Here is a 16325-nt window from a genome sequence, read left to right as displayed (position 1 = left end):
TGTCTGCACGACTGAGCTTAAATGCATTGTACCCAATTTCCAATGGGAGATACCTGCTATAGCAAAATGTTGGGCACAAGGGAATGTGTATCAGGAGCACATAGGTAAGTTGGTGATTTCATAGAATAGGAACCAAGTTACTTTGGTATGTATACTGAATGTCTTCATTGTTCCAGGTGAGCGAGTGGTGGTTGACCAGGGCTGTCACCCAAGCATTTCCACATCATTCACACATGATGTGGATGAGCTCTTTGACCTGGCTGCCATGCTGAGGAAGTACCAGAACTTAGAGGGCTCTACCTAAGGTTAGGTTTCTTTTTGTATAAAGGTTATCCGCACATTTGTGGTCCATGGTTAGAGAGATCATTATGATCATCATTTACTACCTGATTCATGCTCAAACTGTAGAGCCAAGCAATGTGAATCAAGGCGTGCCGTCTGAGGAAAGATGCCTAAGTGGTTGGATCTCCCAAGGTGCTTGCCATGTTAGTAGTTGGAAGTTTGATAACCCTCCAAGGCCAATGTACTTCAAAAAGTTAGAAAATTTTTGGTATCTTTTCCCTAGGTTCAATAAGTCAAACACATTAGTGCTAGATGATTCTTTGTATAAAATGTACTTCAATGACCATGCATGCTATGCCATTTTGCATCGCTTGGAGAATCAAGACAAGAGGCTGTGGGAGAAGTTTTTGAAAGAGGATGTGGTGGCGTCTGTTTATGAGTGAGTTGAAAGTGCTGACAGAGTGAAAGCTATTAGTGAGTATTCATTTGATGCAAGGAATGAGACGCTTGCACAATGGACTAGGGACATTATCACTGAAAATGTTAGTGCATGGAATGAATTGATAGTCCAGACTTATCGAAGATGCCAAGCAGTCAAAAGTGACCATAATAGGCACCCTGTGTAGCTAGTTATTGTCTCCATGTCATAATGGCTATAAAATTACTCATACATATACAATAATGCTTTGTGTCAAATATACACGAATGTAATTGGTATGTAATATACACAAATACTTGTGTGGATGCCTATCTAATTTTTATCTTAAGGTGCTCTAAAGTGTTGGCTAAGTGCTCTGCAAACTGTCAATGGCCACGTCTTCAAATGGTAATAATGTGCATGTTTGAACCTCTACCCTCTCCATTTTTTCTCTCTCTGTTGAAATGGATGTTGTGGTCAAAGGTTCTTGATTTTTTTATAAAGTCTTAAGTGCTATTTTAACCTATGTATATAAAAAGGGTGTTTGAGGTGGTGAAGGCCCAAAGCCTGTCAAGTGGATCTAAAGTGCTCGAAATTGGTAGAAAGTCCTTAGCAAAGCTAGCCCAGTGCCTGCAAAGTGGATCTTAAGTGATGGATAGTGGTTGAAAGTACCCAACAAGTGCTAGGCCAATGCCTGTAAAGTGATCTAAAGTGCTAGAAATTGGTAGAAAGTACCTAACAAAAGCTTTCCTGGTGCCAATTAAGTGGATCTTAAGTGGTGTAAAGTCCCTAGCAAGTTCTAGTCTTGTTTCTATCAAGTGGATTTAAAGTGCTAGAAAGTTGTGGAAAGTCCTTAACAAGTGCTAACCCAGTGCTTTCAAGTGATTCTAAAGTATTGAAAAGTGGTGGAAAGTCACTAGCAAGTGCTAGCCCAGTCCCTGCCAAGTGGATCTTAAGTGTTGGAAACTGGTGAAAAGTCCCTAGCAAGTTCTAGCCCAGTGTTTGTCAAAAGTGGATCTAAAGTGCTGGAAAGTCCCTAACAAGTGCTAATCTAGTGCCTATCAAGTGGATCTAAAGTGGTGGAAAGCCCCTAACAAATGCTAGAAGAGTGCTTGCCAAGTAGATCTAAAGTGCTAGAAAGTGGTGGAAAGTTGCTAACAAGTGCTAGACAATGCCTTTCAAGTGGATCTGAAGTTCTAGAAAGTGGTGGAAAGCCTCTAACATGTGGTTTAGTGGTTTATTAGAGAGCCTATGATTGATCACATAGATAGAGATTACAAGTTCTCCTCTAGGGGCATGCTATTATAGATTTGTTCAAATACATTAGTTGATAGTTCATATACATTAGGCTCCCCATTGCATTGGGCACATTGGGAACCTGATGCATCACACTAGGTGGGAGTAGATAAGAGCAATGGGCTTGTTTTCCAAAAGCACATAGGTAGTGTCTCACCCATTTACCTTGTCATACAATAGTCCCTCAACAACAAGTGATTGGTTCTTTACATGGTTGTGCCATTCATCCCTTTCACAACTCTTAGTTAAGTGCTTTTTGTTAGTGCACTTGAGGATGTATAAGTCTACGCCTGGCTCCTCTACAGCCACTGCAAAGTTTTGGCCAACCATCAAAGCATCACTAGGGTCGTCGTGGTGGCTAGCATATATGGGGTCATATTCATCCTCATCATTGATGGATGCTACACTATCATTTTCATCCTTGACTATGGGTTGTATTTGCAAGTACTCCCACCCCTCCACATGGTCTATGTTTGCACATCTCCTCCATTGACATTTCATGCATGCATGGAAAAAGCAAGACAATAGTCTGCACCTTAGCCCATACATATTTTCTTGGCTATAGCCATTGACACAATGAAAAGATTGAGACCCTTTGGTTTGCATGCAATCCCACTCTGTGTCTCTATCTACGTCACCAAGCTTGACCTCCCAAAATATACGATTGGCTTTCTTGATTGTCTGCGGTTCTTGTTTTCAAAGGATTACATTGACAACTACGAGCACAATTGAAGCGTTATGAAATACCGATCCCTCAAGTTTCAGCTGCTCATCATGTTCACCCTTCCCATGGCTAGAAGGAAAGAAGTTCTGCATCATCTGGATGCCAGTCATATTGAAGTAGCGGGAAACAAAATAGAACGTCCATCTTGCTTTGAACTATGAAGCAGCACCATTAGACCAAACCCAATTTTACTTGACACTATAGCCTTGGTATTTCAATCACTCATTGTGTAATAGAAAACAATGCTGCACAAACAAAATTTCATGCATCTTGTCATCAAAAAGGTAGAAGTGGATTGTCTTCTACATTGAACCAAGCGCATCACATTATTATGAAATCTGAACCAAAATTGTGACCTGAATTGAATACCAATGCATTGATTGAATCTCATTCTGCACCTTGAAGGAGTAGTTCTTTGCAAAATACACTATAGACACCACTATGTTGTCAAGAAATTTATCCAAACACTCCTTGAAATGTTGAGTGTAACATTTAATGGTCTAAAAACTTATGTGTATCGGAAATTAGCATGAACATAGTGGGCATTTCATTAGAATAGATTCCTAATGAGAATTACAAGAGTGCTTGGGTGGAGAGAGCAACAAAAATCATAACACCTAGTTAGATAGCATCAACAATACTTTCAAAAGAGAGAGAAGTTAAGCTATTGACAACAGTTGAGGACCGGATCTGCATGGATCCGGTCCCCCCCTCCAAAAGGCTTTGTATTATGGTTTCTCCCATCAAGAGAGACATTGTACAATACAATTCTTTGTGTTCCTTCAAGACTAGCTAGTGCAATGAAGATGAAAGCTTCATGCACTAACCAAAACACTTAGTAAACACAACTTTAATTATCCCCATTCTCAGAACCAAGACCTCACACACCTTCGAAGATGGTGAGAGCTAGCAGGGTATGAGAGTAGATTGAGAGGAAGAAGGAGTATCTTACGAGAAAGATGTACATCTCCTCACATAATCACTCATATTAGCATAGCTTTAGCTTAGTAATTAGCTTGGTAGAGGAGATGAGCATGCATTGAAGCTTGGATCTTGGATCTTGGTTGGATTTGCATCCACAAGCCAAGAGTGTGTCGATGTAGGCTTCTATCTCACAAGATTGGAGTAGGTGATGAGCTCTCCATTAAAGCTTGGGAAGAGATAGTCTTCTCTTTCTTCACACATGAGATTGTGTGAGTGTGTGTGTGATAATGCCTTGCAAAAATCAGCCCCCTCTCTCTCTCTTGGGTGAGCCCTCTTGCTATTTGCTCTTGCAGGCTCCCCATTGGACCTCCCCCATTCAAGCCAATGGCTATTAAGCAGCATAAGTGATAGCCTTCTGACATGTGTCCCCCTTTCCCCTTTTGTGAGAGCTTTAGGTAATTTAATAATTAAACTAAACTCTCATTGGACCCCTTTGCCTCCTGGCCAATAGGAATCAGGCAAGCCATTGGGCTCTTGAATGCTCATTGGACCCCTTGGGAGACTGTCCAATAGTCTTCTAGGAGACTTAATTCTCATTGGTTCTTTTATTAAGTGTTTTTAAATTAATTAAACTAGATTTACTCTAGCCTAATTCTCATTGGTCCACCTCCAAGGCCATCCAATAGGAATTGGGCACACCTTGTGGGAATCTGGGCTAGGGAGCTGACATGTGTCCCTAATTCCCTGTGTGTAAAGGAAGCCTGTGTGTGTGTGTGTGACTTTCTCTCTCATCCCCTAGAAGAAGGGCTCGTCCCCTCCCATGTAGGGATATGCAAAGACTTTTTAGTTACACACAAAGCATCCAATTTCCCCTAGGGTTGACCTTTGGACACAACCTTTGAATTTTGGAACCTTAGCATTTTGGAAGTCTTAATGGGCTGAACCTTAGGGTCTTTTTAGCCCATTGTTGCACATGGCTCTTTTGCAGATGGCCCCCCCTTTGGATTCCTATTTTCCCTCCTTTGGATCCCTACTGTGGCCGGTCTGCTAGCTTAACCAATATTCTAGCTTTTTCTCCCCTGGCACTTCCCCACATTAAATGATCAGTTTAATATGAGAAAATCATTTAGGAGAATTAGATATTTATTATTATGACATTACCTCTCTCTTGAAATCATAGTCGTCCTCGACTATGGTGTAGAGAAGATAAAGCATATTAATGAGTCCTTTTCTTAGCGGGTAGAGGATCCCTATGTTACCCTACGACATCATTCCACAATGGATGACTAGTCCATTTGGCACTTGAGAGCCTGAGGCTGCCGCAAGAATGTCTGCACATTAGTCCTATTAGTCTTTCATAGTAGAGTGACAAGCTCTACTTGGTGTTTGGGAGACGTCGTCTCCGCAAACTTGATCTAAGCATGCAATAGGAATCAGGCAAGCCATTGGGCTCTTGAATGCTCATTGGACCCCTTGGGAGACTGTCCAATAGTCTTCTAGGAGACTTAATTCTCATTGGTTCTTATATTAAGTGTTTTTAAATTAATTAAACTAGATTTACTCTAGCCTAATTCTCATTGGTCCACCTCCAAGGCCATCCAATAGGAATTGGGCACACCTTGTGGGCATCTGGGCTAGGGAGCTGACATGTGTCCCTAATTCCCTTTGTGTAAAGGGAGCCTGTGTGTGTGTGTGACACTTTCTCTCTCATCCCCTAGAAGAAGGGCTCGTCCCCTCCTATGTAGGGATATGCAAAGACTTTTTAGTTACACACAAAGCATCCAATTTCCCCTAGGGTTGACCTTTGGACACAACCTTTGAATTTTGGAACCTTAGCATTTTGGAAGTCTTAATGGGCTGAACCTTAGGGTCTTTTTAGCCCATTGTTGCACATGGCTCTTTTGCAGATGGCCCCCCCTTTGGATCCCTATTTTCCCTCCTTTGGATCCCTACTGTGGCCGGTCTGCTAGCTTAACCAATATTCTAGCTTTTTCTCCCCTGGCACTTCCCCACATTAAATGATTAGTTTAATATGAGAAAATCATTTAGGAGAATTAGATATTGATTATTATGACATTGAGCTTGCCATTTGTACTTGTTTGATAAAGTTCCCCAACTTGATTTGAAGCAAGGAAATGAAAATCATCAGACTGATTTGGAGAACCACGAGGTCTTTTTGAGCTTTTCTTGTATCTGTCTTGTCCACTTCTGTATAGGAACCTCCTCAAAAAGCTTCACACTCATCAAAGAGATGCCATCACTCTGTTCTCCAAGACACAATGAGAGCCTTTCAATGCCACAATGTTTGCATATTTCCAAAAGACGTTTTCTACTGCGGTAAGCACATTCAATGGGCTTTGGGCACAATACAGACTCCCATAGGTCTGTTAAACTTGGAAATGTGTCTCTTGATGCTATGCACTGTACTATTTCACCATGGGGGCTGGAAACAAGGCACCTACAAAAGCATGACTTTCCATGTAGCCCACATCTTCCCTGACACATCTGATTGAAGGCTTCGTAAGGTAGAAAAGGTGAACATGGTATTCACAGTATCAAGTGTTGTGGTATTTCAGCTTGCGTATGAAGTATGGTTTTACACCCTCAAAGCATCTGGGGTAGATCCCAATGTTAGGATGAGACTCCTAGAAATGCATGTAGAAGTCTTTTTGCAAACATAGACACATCTGTGTACCTTTGATATGGTTTTGGAGTTAATTGAAATCCCTCAGAAGAGTGTTGAAGCACAAAAAGTCAATCACAAGCACATAAAAATAATTGGTAGTGCTTGGAAGAACATGGAAGCAATTAAAAGCACATCAAACTACTCAAAATCATTCATAGAAGCAGTCTGAATCACTAAGAGTATTTCTAAAGCACTTAGAGTAATTAGAAGCATTGAAAGGCACTTAGAAGCACATAGAGTCACTTGCAAGAACTCAAAGGCACTTAGAAGCACATAGAGTCACTCACATGAACTTCAAAGAAATAAGAACCGCTTGGAAGCACTAGAAAACACTTGAATTGCAATACAAAGCATGTGGAAGCAGTCTGAAGCACTGTGAAGCACTTGATCAACTTAGAATCATCCACGAGCACATACAAGAACTCTGAAGCACCTGGGATCACTCGTGACCTCTTGAGACCACTCAATAGTGTTCTGAAGTATGCCTTTGGAAGCACTCAAAAGCATTTATAAGCACTTGACAAATGTGGAAAGCACTGAGAAGCATTTTGAAATACAAAATATACTTAAAGCACTCTGAGCAACTTGAAAGCACTTACAATCTCTCAAAGGCACCTAGAAACATATAGAGTCCTTCACAAGCACTTGAAAGTCACTTGGAAGCACTAGAAAACACTTGGAGTGCACTGAAAAGCACGTGGAAGTAGTCTGAAGCATTCTAAATCACTTGGAATTACTTTGAAGCCCTTGACCGACCGAGAATCACCCATGAGCACATACAAGCACTCTAAATCATCTGGGATCACTTATGACCTCTTGAAAGCACTCATAAGTATTTTGAAGCAAGCCTTTGGAAGCATTTGAGAGCACTTAGAAGCATTTATAAGCACTTTGAAGCATTTGATAGATGAGGAAAGCACTAAGAAGCATTCTAAAATACGAGTATACTTGAAGCACTTGGAGTCACTCGAAAGCACTTACAAGCTCTTAGAGACACATGTAAACACTTATAAACCTCTCAAGAACCATAAAGCACTTACAAGCCCCGAGAGACATATGTAAACACTTATAAACACTTATCTAAAATACGAGAACTTGGAGTCACTTGAAAGCACTTACAAGCTCTTAGAGACACATGTGAACACTTACAAACCTCTTAAGAACCATAAAGCACTTACAAGCCCCGAGAGACATATGTAAACACTTATAAACACTTATCTAAAATATGAGTATACTTAAAGAGCTTGGAGTCACTCGAAAGCACTTTCAAGCTCTTAGAGACACATATAAACACTTATAAACCTCTCAAGAACCATAAAGCACTTACAAGCCCCGAGAGACATATGTAAACACCTACAAACATCTCTCAAACACCATAGAGAAAAGGCAAGCACTTTAATGCACGGACAAGCATTCAAAAGCTCTATCAAAAACCATAAAGATTGGTAAAGTACTCTAATGCACTTACAAGAATTTGGGTCTACTTGGAGGGAGTTGGAAGCACTCAAAGACTCAGAAGCAATTGAAAGTACAACAAACTATAACGGACTAACATACACATGAAAGCAGTTAAGCAATTGGAGTCACCTTCAAGGTTGATAAAGCATTTGGAAGGGATTACAAGAATAGAGTAAAGCATTATGACACACTCTTACATGTTTGGGGTGATAAACTTGAGACAAATCGAGTAGATGCACTAGATGTAGTACATGCACACTCTTTCCTATTCTCTTTTGAACAACATCTTTCTTGTTTGGGGAGATGCAGGTTCAACCATCCAAAACTAAAACACAATTTCCCTAACTTCGGTTGTTATGATGTTTCTCTATGTACTTGATAGTGACAAACAACTAAGGGAAGTGATCCTTTCTCCGCATCATGATGAAGCTAAAAATTTGCATCAATGACATTACTTCAGTGCAGTCCTAAAGCTCAGATAATGTACAAAAAATGTTAGAGAAACTCACTTTCTCAACTGTCTCCAACATGTGTTGCAAAACTGAGAACATTGGATGAAGGAGGAGTTGCTGTAGAATCCTCATTTGAAGAGGCTTGAAAATCCTATTTGTTTGTTTACACTAGCACTTAACAACCACCCTGTAGATTTTCTTTGCCTCTTTCTCATCAATGTCATCATCCTTACGCGTTTGTGTCATCCTCTTCTGAATGCTTCTTTGTTCCCTCTTCTTTACAACCCAGTAGTTTGGTAGACCGGGCATAAGATACCCCGGGATATCTTGTGTAATAGATACTCGAGGAAGATGGGTGCCTATACTGCCATTCTAAACACTATGAGGCTCCATGTGGAACAAGTTATGTTGTTGATGATATAGCATAGAAGACCATCAAAACATAGCCATAGTACTCATGGGGGGGGGGGGGGGGGGGGGGGGGGGGGGGGGGGGGGGGGGGGGGGGGGGGGGGAGAGAGAGAGAGAGAGAGAGAGAGAGAGAGAGAGAGAGAGAGAGAGAGAGAGAGAGAGAGAGAGAGAGAGAGAGAGAGAAAGAGAGAGAGAGAGAGTATAAGGTATTGAGATGCTACTGGAGAAGATGCAACAGTCATTCTCGACTGGACCACCAGAAACATCATCCTTCCATGCCTAAGGTGGGAAGACAAGCATGGAGCTATAAGCTTCAAAAGTAGAGGCTACGGAGAGAGAGAGAGAGAGAGAGAGAGAGAGAGAGAGAGAGAGAGAGAGAGAGAGAGAGAGAGAGAGAGAGAGAGAGAGAGAGAGAGAGAGAGATACTGACAACAGCTGAGGCATGTACCATGAGTGGAGAAAAATGAAGTTAGAATGTTCAGCTAGAGTTAATGAAAGAAGGTTGACCCATTTGCTTATATTTGAATTTAACATCTCTTTTGACATCCCGCCTTATTCCCCTCTCTCTCCTCCCAAATAAGGTGTCCAAGACACTCCGTTTTAGTACCACCTATACATGCCATCACCCGATAGGGAAGCAACGTAAGTAGGCCTTGTAGAGCACCCTCTCTCTCTCTCTCTCTCTCTCTCTCTCTCTCTCTCTCTCTCTCTCTCTCTCTCTCTCTCTCTCTCTCTCTCTCTCTCTCTCTCTCTCTCTCTATCTTTGTCTTTGTCTCTCTGCAATATTTCACATTAACTATTTAACTCCCTCTCCTAGGGTGCCTAAGGAACTTGTGCAACTCCCGAGTGTTCCCCTCCTTGGCTCGACTTTTTTGCATCAACTGAACTCCTTTCAAAATTATTATTTTAAGTTTTTCTATGGGTCCCCAACAATGTTTGCAATCTTTTTATTCTTGAAAGTTGAAGGATTCATGATCTGATCGTGTGTTCACAGTTTTACTCAACACTTGACTGCTTGAATGTTGAGCCTTGATCATGAGGGACCAAAGCTTGTAGCCTATTAATAATAACACCCTCTGTAGGTCGAACACCTATGGCTATCTTTCAACAATAAAGTTTTACTGTGTTGAAGCTCCCACTCTCAAGAAAGGATAAGCCTTGGGATTTCCACAATTCCAACTTCCATGGGCTTATGCACAGCCTCAACATGCACCAATATTGCATGCTATTAATGTTCGGGAAAAGTGTACCTCAGCTTAGACTTGGGGCGGTTGAAAAACCTAATCAACCTGCTAAAGGGAGGAGAAGAAGGAGAAAATCTCGTTAGACAATTTAAGAAAATAGAGTTAAACTAGGTTATTTGCAAAATTTCCTCTTTGACTGTATCCTAAAGGGAATTTTGTATGCACCTAAAGGCCTTTGCTTTTCTGCTTCAACACATTTGGCATGTGGCTAGGGACTAATGCAATAGAATTTGTAAAAAGGAAGTCAAAGATTCAATGAAGGGGTGACAATGCCGAAGACCCCTTGATGCTGATGGCAAGTTTAGCCACCCCCCGCCCCTTGATGGCCTTCAGAGTGCCAGCAGTACTACATGCAACCTTGCAAGTCATCAAGTGTTGCAGTCCAAGTCTTTCTCTCTCTCTCTCTCTCTCTCTCTCTCTCTCTCTCTCTCTCTCTCTCTCTCTCTCTCTCTCTCTCTCTCTCTCTCTCTCTCTCTCTCTCTCTCTCTCTCGCTCTCTCTCTCATCTTACTGTCTCATTATCACTTTCATACTTTTTTTTCTCTCACTCTGCTATACAAAGCCTTACTCTGCTCATTTTTCTCCTGCTTCCAAGTTCTAACTCGTTAGATGGAAGCGATATAAATCCCTATGGATGCCTTAACCTACTCTCTCTCTCTCTCTCTCTCTCTCTCTCTCTCTCTCTCTCTCTCTCTCTCTCTCTCTCTCTCTCTCTCTCTCTCTCTCTCTCTCTCTCTCTCTCTCTCTCTCTCTCTCTCTCTCTCTCTCTCTCTCTCTCCTTTGGCGTACAAGAAAGTTGCAATCTCTCTCCCTCAGTCTCCCAAGTCCAAGCACCGTCACCTATGTTGCATCCCCCCAAGTTTCCAAGAATCTGAATTCTCTATGCTCTTATTTGATCCCGATGATGGCACCCTTCTCTCTCTCTCTCTCTCTCTCTCTCTCTCTCTCTCTCTCTCTCTCTCTCTCTCTCTCTCTCTCTCTCTCTCTCTCTCTCTCTCTCTCTCTCTCTCCCCCCCCCCCTTTGGCGTACAAGAAAGTTGCAATCTCTCTCCCCCAGTCTCCCAATTCCGAGCACCATCTCCTGTGTTGCATCTCCCAAGTTTCCAAGAATTTGAATTCTCTATGCTCTGATTTGATCCCGATGATGGCACCCTTCTCTCTCTCTCTCTCTCTCTCTCTCTCTCTCTCTCTCTCTCTCTCTCTCTCTCTCTCTCTCTCTCTCTCTCTCTCTCTCTCTCTCTCTCTCTCATGGGAATGTAACCACAAGACAAATGCACACCTGCTCTCCATGCAACACATCTGTAAAAGAGAGAGGCCTCATCTCTCACTCCAAAGATGGCTACAAATACACAGAGACTACACCGCCTCGTGTAGAAAAAATATGCAAAGGGTATACCAGACCACTCCTAGCACCTCTGGCTATCACTAGCGATCCCCTATGCATCTGAAATGACCACTCTCCAAGTGGTACACAATGTCCACTACTCTACAACTGTAGCACTGAAATGAGACTCTGGCTGAGTCTTGGTACATAAAGTACATCTTGTAGCATAAGCAATGCACCGCTAGGTAAAGACATTCATACATCTCTATCACCCTCTATGTCATATGTTGAACCATTAGCAAATTGCACACAACCAAGTCTTCCACTAGAGAAAGAGAAAAACAAATCACGTTGTGGCATCACGTGAAAAACTACGTACTTGTCTAGTAGAAAACGTGTAGACAATGTGCTATCCCAAGACACAAAGTAGTCTAACGGCATGCCCATCACATGCATACTCTCTAGCATTCATCCTCATAGTGGCACCATGCATCTGCCTCTTTCATTGCTTTATATGCCTGAAGCAACGGTGCCTAATATGCCCATCGTGGCCACAGTGCCAACATGTTAGTCGCGATCGTAAGCGAGAACTGCCTCTAACTTGAAGCGTCTCCATATCCATGCCAAAACTATGGCAAAGAATGCTCGAGATCACAAGAGTCTCTTACCTGAGAGCAAACCACTGTCTCAAGAAAAAAAGGTGAGAAAACGATCAAGCTCACTAGCCTCTACAATAGGCATACATGTCTGCCAAAATTTTGGCAGAGTCTCCTCTGTAACTAGAGCAAAAAACTCAATAGTAAATCGCAATGGAGACAACAACAAAGTCTCAAATGGCCAATCCGAGAATCTCCTTATTCGGACTCACCTAACAAAGTCATACACTGAGCCAAACCACTCTAGCCAGAGTATCACTCAACGGACCCACAAATGACATACATATGTGAGTGAAAAATTGCTGCCAAAATGTGTCAATGAATGAGCAATGTGCTAGAAAACCGTAGCATACACAATCTGTGTAAAAGTGGGAGTCAAAATTCAACCACTATCAAGAGTGAAAATAATTGTACTTGTAGAGTAACAAAAGCTCGTGTATGACTGAAAAATATGGCTACAAATCAGCTCAAAATTCAGCTCTCAAATAGCTGAAGAAACAGATCACAATAGCTGTGCCGCAAATTAGCTTACAATTGAGCCATACATAGGCACCTGCACAGAGAGAATGATGGCTGACAAATTCAGCTCACAATGACTCTCAAACCTGCCTGTAAACCTTTCAATGTGAGAGCTAAGCTCAATCACAAACTATGGCGAGTAAACTCCAGCCACTATCTCACAAAAGCATACACAAAGCAAAAGCTCAAGATGCTTGTTGTGTCGAGATTGGTATGCAAGCCAAAACACTGCAGAAGATGTCCTCAACTGCCAACAGCAACACCTGTGGGAGTACTAGACTCAACTTGTGGCTAGGAGTCAAAATTGGAAGCTCCAAATGGTCGAGCACTCACAGCTCAAGGCCAAAAATGCAGAGCAAAACACGTTCGTGATGCACCCCTCAAAAGGGAAAACACTGCACGTAAATGTTGAGTGCTACAAGCAATCACAATCTTGATCGCACCAACAATGCACATAAAACAACTACAAAAACACAGTAACCAAAGTGACTGCACGCTCAAAACCATGAGCAACCAAAGCGCATCAAACCCTACTCCAAATGCATGCACCAATCTCCACACTTTGCATACATCATTGCAAACACTTGCAAATCTAGTACACAAATACGTGCTCTACCTATGACTGCCAAAAAAACATGCTTGAGTCATACATTACCAAGCTCAAACTGCAATCACATGAGTCTCCTTGAGCATCAAACCACATAAGGCATACATTGTATCCTCCCACTTGTGAGAAAACTTGAAGTCAATACCACTCTCACATCGGATAGCAAAACATGTGTGTAATCCTCGACACACAATGAACAGCTACTGTAGCAAAAATTTTAGAGGTCGAAATGAGTTCAAAGGAAATCACCATTGCGTCTAGAGCATGCCAAAACCCCAGGTTAACCCTAACCTTGCACCTTGCATAAATCACATTTTGTATGCAAAAGTTATGCAAATAACACTATTTTGGAGTCCGAAAAATGACATGCAAAAATCAATTTCTACAAACCTAATGTAATGTGTGTTGATTTGTAAGCACTTGAAAGCTTCTATAAGATCTATGTATGACTGATCACATGTCCAAGTTTTCCAATAGCTACTACGACCATAGTGCTTCTAATCCGTGCTTACGTCGCCTCCCCGACCAAGCTCTGATACCAATTATGAAGGAATGGATTGTAGGCGTGCATGTGTGCAGCAAAGATGGAGAGAGAGAGCACGACACAGGGATATGGGGTGGAGATCCCAAATCTCATTATATGAGAACAGTGTGAGAATAAGTGAGAGATCCTTATTCTTTGTATGTATAAAGGATAAGGAGAGGCGGCCGGACACTGGCCGACGAACACGGGCAAAGTACGGTGAGGCACACTGCCTTTCCTAACAAGTTTTGTCAATATGTGTTGTCCACGTATGTGTGTGCAGAGTCGGCGGATTTTTGCAACAAGGGGAGAGAGCTATGCTTGCTAGTGGTTTGATCCACTGTTGGAAGGATGATGAAAATGAGGTTAAAAAAGGACATGGAACAAAGATTTTAGGGGTCACCATTCACACAGTTGAAGCGATTAGTGAACCTACTACTAGCTACCATTGGGTTTCTCCTACCTCTTGTCTTAGTTCTCTCCCTCTAGACACGCACAGATTTGCAAGAACATCACCTCTCTCTCTCTCTCTCTCTCTCTCTCTCTCTCTCTCTCTCTCTCTCTCTCTCTCTCTCTCTCTCTCTCTCTTTCTCTCTCTCTCTCTCTCTCTCTCTCTCTCTCTCTCTCTCTCTCTCTCTCTCTACAACGGATCTGGTAAATAGATGAGCTGAGAAGCACCTCCAATCAAATGATTTGATAGCAAATAAGCAAGTAATGGACTTACGTTGGTCGTTCTATTGACCTCTTGGTCAATCGCACATTGGCCTTTTCCTACCTCTAGGAAGGCTACGTGCAGCACTGGCCATCGCATGCTCGTATGCAGGAAAAAAGGACAAGAAAAATAGGGGCACATAGGGCCCGCTAAAACTTACTTGCCCATTAATTTAAACAACTTAGTGTGCTTATCGAGACCACATGCATGAAACCATAAAATACTGCACATGAAAGCGAGAGATACACACCAAATCCACAAAATCTTTGCAAATGCACCATAAGGTTTCTTATCTAGAGCATCACCAAGGTCGAAGTCTGATGAGAAGCTAGAGGCAAGACAAAAGAAGCCATGAAACCCATGTGATTCGCATGGCCATCATCAGAGTGCAATTGATACGTAGAGGTTAACCATAATGGATGGTGAGATATCTTGCAAATATTCCTTTTGAAAACAGCTCTGAATCCCCTAGACATACAAGGCAGATGTAGGCAATTGGCCATTTCAATTAGAGGCAGACCTTGTGATTTCATCACTTGTTTCTAGTTTTTTTAGCAGAACTCAGTGAAAAAAAATATTAAAACTCCAAAAAATTACATGAATAACTCATGCAAAGATTGTGCCATGATACCAAGATGTACCATAGAGTTCAAGGCTTTTATAGGGAGCCACAACCCGCTACAAGGATTAGGAGCAAACCAAAATGTACAAACATAAAGTTTGGGGCTTTTAAAAAATCCCAAAGCCACTACAGAGAGTAAAACAAACATAGTAGAGATAGGTGTATGCCAAAACAGCGAGGCCCAAGGTCCCCATCACCACACGAGCCCTTGTGGGGTGCCACCATGGTGTTGTCGCCGCAACCAGCTGACTGCATGCCCAAAGAGGAGCATCAAACAACCCAAACACCAAGGTCAACAAGGAGATCCAAGACAAACAGGCTATAAGGTGACCGACCAGACACCGGACAAAGGTATCCAAGGATTCCATGAAACAGATGCTCTTGCCACCAACATCCACCTCCCCTTCAGTTCTTGCCATGAAGCAACACTTTTCATTCCAGAGGGGGGTCCTCCACTAAGGCCAAAAAGAGAAGGGTTTGCTGAAGAGAGGAACGTTACTACACTGTGCATCTACAGCTCAGCTTCTCAAACTAGATCTGATGTTGTTTCTCCGACACCAGAGGTGACATCACCTCCCACAGAGATCGATCCACGTCTCACCCTACAACACCCCCTGTGAGCCTCTTTCTCCAAAACCTTGCAAGCAAAAAAATCGTAGAGCAGACTCTGCCTAAAACCCTCAAAGACTTAAGCCAATCGCACCTCTTTGAAGTATATTTGCACTACCATCCTTTTGGACTACATAAGGAGTCCTTAGTAAAGCGTTGGATTTTTGGTGCAATTGTGGACTATTGGATAAAGCATACGGATTATTGCCACATGGTATATATATATTTATTTATTTTTTTAAAGGTCTTTGTGAGAGGTGTTGACATTTGTGTACCTCTCTCTTTAAAGAGGGCTATTGAATATTGAGTCACGCACAATCTTTATCGTCCTTTTTTACCTTTTTTTTTTCAATTTGCTACCATGCTTCCAAATGGTTTTTCCATTACTTTTTATGTTTTTTATGTAGTCTAAATAGTTTATTGTTAAGGTTTATTTCAAGAAACATAATATATTATTATGATAACAATTTTAAAAAAAATCAGTGTCGCCTTCTTGTTTTCTCTTGCTATGAAACCTTTTATTATTAAATTCTTTTCATAGCCTTATGTAGGCCATAGTGAACTTTCACCTTGTTTAAATAACAATAATTACTCCCCACCAGCATGTGGTGTTTTGGGGGTGTGTTTTATTTTTTTTTTATTTTTTATTTTTTTTGGGGGGGGGGGGGGGGGGGGGGGTTCCTAAGCTCCCTTCTTGTCTTTTCTCTCCCATAATGAATTTTACAAGTGATTCATTTCTCTTCTTTACAAAATTTTCTCTCTCTTTCTCTCTCTCTCTCTCTCTCTCTCTCTCTCTCTCTCTCTCTCTCTCTTGTTGGAATTAGGGTTGCAGAGAAACGCACACAACTTGGAGAAGACGA

This window comes from Adiantum capillus-veneris, chromosome 4, assembly GCF_014529385.1.
Source record: "Adiantum capillus-veneris isolate H3 chromosome 4, ASM1452938v2, whole genome shotgun sequence".
Classification (NCBI taxonomy): Eukaryota; Viridiplantae; Streptophyta; class Polypodiopsida; order Polypodiales; family Pteridaceae; genus Adiantum; species Adiantum capillus-veneris.
Note: the sequence above shows the minus strand (reverse complement) of the source record.